Below are 4,133 nucleotides of genomic sequence, written 5' to 3'. Positions count from 1 at the left end.
TTATTCAGATTGATCTAATTAAACTCATGAAATTAATTAATTTTGTAACAAACAAACTAGAAGAGTTTAATTCAGATAGGTAATGTTAATTGTGAAAAATATAAAACGTTAAAATAGCGGTATCGTTATAGCCAATGAGATGCTGTCATAGTGACATTGACAATACGTCAATGTCACACGAGAATCAAACGTCAGAATAGAGGGACGCGCGGAGACGACTCCGCGCGCTTTTGTGCTAAGTGATGAAATGTATCTAAAATAAGGCAATATAATGTGAAAGATGAGTATCCAGTGTTTTATTTATGAGAATAGATCGACCGGCCTCTAATAGTTCAGAAGTGGGATCTGAAACCTATGATAGTAACGTGATTTCTAAGTGTTCCAGGTGACCAATGTTTCGTGTTATTTGTCACGAATGTTAACACAAAACGCCCACGATTCTATGATTATAATGGAATATGATGAAGAGAGAATGTCAAGGAAACCACGCTGACAACTGTGTGAGATGCAGAAAAGTATTTAAGTACGAGAAATGATGGACGCAAATTATGAACATACTCCCTCCGTAACTTGGCTTGTGGTCACGTAAGTGGTGAACAATTTGACTAACGATGGCCCCAGAGCAGGTACGATTTATTATTATTATCGATTATTCCAACAACAACAATATTAACACATTTCCTTTTTGAGCAAAATAATGCATGAAAGTGAATGAAGCATCAAATGTTATAGGTATTGTCAGTCTTTACTGATAATGCCAGGAATGTGTGTGAAAGCTATGGTATGTGCTCACTTTAATTGCAATGCCTAATAAACTATTTTAGTAAATCAAATTAAATTGAACGGTGTTCATTTGTTCATGTTTACATTCTGCAAAGAATAACTTGTTGAGATTAAAAATCTATAAAGAATAGATAGAATTTGGTCAGATAAATTAAATAAGTTTGGTGATCATGCCCGAGTAACCTCTTGGCATTATTTTGGAGAAGAATTAATAATTAGTTTTATTCAAGTAAATTGAAGCTAAGGTCTGTGTTGTGTAAACCAGTTTTAGTATCATGATGTTTCTTTCTTGATGTTGAGCACTATAAGATGAGATAAAATCTATTAAATAGCTTAATTTGTAAATTGAAATTAAGTAAAGCAGCCAGTCATGCCGTTGAACATGTGGTGTATTTTTGGTACTCTTATAGTGATTGATGCTTCAATTATTGTGAAACATAATTATTATTATGTTACATGATGCTATATTTTGAGTAAAGATAATGTTAATATTGAACTTTTCCAACTTATCAATTAATTTCTGCTGCCAGTAGTGATTTGGGTTGTATCACTAAAATTGAAAATTAGTGTGGGTGATTAAAATTTATCCAATTATTATAATTAACAAAAAAAAAGATATAGAATGTGGTACATTTAACTTAAAGAGTATTCTTGTGTACCAGCCATTATTGTTGGTTATTCTTCCCACATAGTGAAAATGACTTTAATCTTGAGGTTATTTATTAGCTGTTTAATAAAAAGGTTACTGGTTGTAGCATGTTGTGTGTGCATATTTTTAGATTTGACTTGAGTTTTAGATATGGTGACTTATCTGTCTGCGGGTTGGCCCTGTGGTGAGCAAATCAGTCAAGCACAATACCTGAGTGAAGCTGAACACTGAACAAGGGGTACTTCACATAAATGATTTGGAGTTGGACAGAAGGAAATGCAATACAAAAGGGCATCAGCTGTGATATTTGGTGAGTGAAAATGTAATACAAAAGGAATTAGCTGTGATATTTGGTGAGTTGAATTAATGTTTTATTGCAAGGGTTGAGCTGAGACTAGCAGTGCCACTGCGGCTTGGTTGTTTAACTGTGCTTATTCTTGTCATTGGCATGAAATTGCATACAATTAACTTGAGTGTGAACAGATTGTAATAATGAATTGGCTACAGTCTACTGCTAGACTTTAGAACTTCCCAACTGCCGCTAACAGTCTTAAGCAAAAAGTTATTATTAATAATGGTGAATAAGAGAGTGATGTGTTTGAATAGAAATAAATGCTTATCATTGGTCATTAGCATTGGCCTATTGTGTGGTATACTGCTGTACTGTGCGAAAGTTAGCTATTTACCCGACTGCACCAGAAGGAGGGTTATGTTTTTTTAATAATGTTATCAATGGAGCAAAGTACTAGCAGTGATCAAATAAAGTTTATATTGGTGATGATTGTGTTGTGTGCTTCCCTGTAATGACTGGGTTAACAACAGATACTTGAATATGAAGTCAGTTGCATTGTGGGTGAATTTTGGCCAAGCATGAGAAGAGAAGTATTGTACTTGTTAAATTAAAGTTCTTGGATATTTCCATGAATGCTTGTTCCTATTTGAGGATGGTAAGTTCATGGAAGTATGTGCAGTTTCCAAAGATAATAGTTGGAAGTGTATTGCTGTCAACACAACAATAACAGTAAGTTTATTATGATAAAGTTGCATTTGTGTGTGAAGCAAATTTGTGTTCACTAAGACACAATGTTAAGCATAAATTGTTTCACTGTTTATTACTGGCATTATTATTGATGATGATGATTTATGTAGTTGTGTTATTCATCTTAATATTTTAGAGTTTACATTGAAATATTTTATTATTTAAATAAAGATAATTTTAGCAAATTTCTTATGATGTTGTGATTATGGGAATGGTTTGAAAATAATAATAATAATAATGGGGGTATGATGTACTATGTGAGGATCATACACCAGTGGGCATTGTCATGAAACTGGGTGGACTTTGTCATTTTGTGTGAGATGGATGTCCTGATAGCTGTGTGAGGAGGACATGTGGCATTGTCTTGAAACTGTGTGGACATTGTCATTCTGAGTGGGATGTCTGTGTGACATCAGGAATTGTGAAGATGTCGTGTCTTGTGTGGGAGACATCATGAACTATGATGTTTTGGCTTGTGTAGCGACATCATAGGGCTGTGTGGCGAGGCGCTAACTGTGTGGAATGGCCTAATCTGTGTGGGTTTAATGAGAAAATGTTAAAAGAACCATAACCAATCCCATAAATCATTTAGGTCCGATAGTATTTATTTTATTTGTATTGCATTGTATAACTTCATTATAATTACGTCATTAGGAGTTCACAATGTTCTAAATTAATTCTGAATAATACCGAAGAGAGGATGCAGTATCATGAGCAAATGGAGAACCTACTGAGAAAGGNTTATTTTATGTGTATTGCATTGTATAACTTCATTATAATTACGTCATTAGGAGTTCACAATGTTCTAAATTAATTCTGAATAATACCGAAGAGAAGAGGCAGTATCATGAGCAAATGGAGAACCTACTGGGAAAGGCATACGCCGGGCGCTGTAGTGGTGACTTCGTGGAAAGCTTCAACGACATCGAGCAAGCAAAGAAGTGATTTTTCAAGTGGACGAAGACCACAGGAAGGCGGTCTTCCATATCCGGAACTGGAACAGCAACGACGACAGGCTGCTAGCAGTCGCCCCTAGCGGCAGGCGCGCGAAGAAAGGAGCGACTCCCCTAGAAGCTCCTGAAAAGCAGTGGCGCCTCAAGACCGGACAGGACGAGCCCGTGCTGGAAGACGTCGCAGCATACTTCGAGAAATGGCTGTCAGACCTGCAGATTATGAAGAGACTGCGTATTCCTCGATACTACTACGGTGGGGAGATAAATGAAACTCCGAGAGCTGCACATCTTCTGCGATGCAGGCGAGGAAGCCTACGCCGCTGTTGCGTATTGGCACCTCGCTTACAACGACAGGAAGGACGCGGAAGTTGTGCTGGTAGCTGCGCGTGCCAAACTGGCTCCAGTGAAGACACAAATACATAACTTTTTGTCCTAAATTAAATTAGAGAAGTTATACATAAGCAAAAAGGATTTTTTTTTGCTTATAACTTCTTTAATCTTTAATTTAAGGCAAAAAGTTATATTAACATATTTGTAGGCAAAGCAATTTTCTACAAATTATGACTGTACAACTTTTTTGTACGACGCATAGTTTCCGAGACATGCACGCGGGCAACCGTACCACAGGGGCCACGCTGCGCGGGCCCCCTGTGCTACGCTTGCCGCATGCCCCGCAACCCAGGCCCGTGGGGGGCCCGCCCAGGCTGGG

The 4,133-nt window shown here is 37.2% G+C and overlaps 1 long non-coding RNA gene across 1 annotated transcript; it reads left to right on the top strand.

Moving 5' to 3' along the window:
* Window positions 1–258: 258 nt before the first annotated feature.
* LOC114355454 (uncharacterized) lies at window positions 259–3,172 on the top strand. The gene is made up of 2 exons (XR_003656105.1): window positions 259–626; window positions 1,581–3,172. It is a non-coding gene; the product is annotated as an uncharacterized LOC114355454 (long non-coding RNA).
* The last annotated feature ends 961 nt before the right edge of the window (window positions 3,173–4,133 follow it).

Source organism: Ostrinia furnacalis, unplaced genomic scaffold, assembly GCF_004193835.3.
Source record: "Ostrinia furnacalis isolate ACB-3 unplaced genomic scaffold, ASM419383v2 OfSCF2409, whole genome shotgun sequence".
In the NCBI taxonomy this organism is placed as follows: domain Eukaryota; kingdom Metazoa; phylum Arthropoda; class Insecta; order Lepidoptera; family Crambidae; genus Ostrinia; species Ostrinia furnacalis.
Note: the sequence above shows the minus strand (reverse complement) of the source record. Positions and strands in the feature narration are given on the sequence as shown.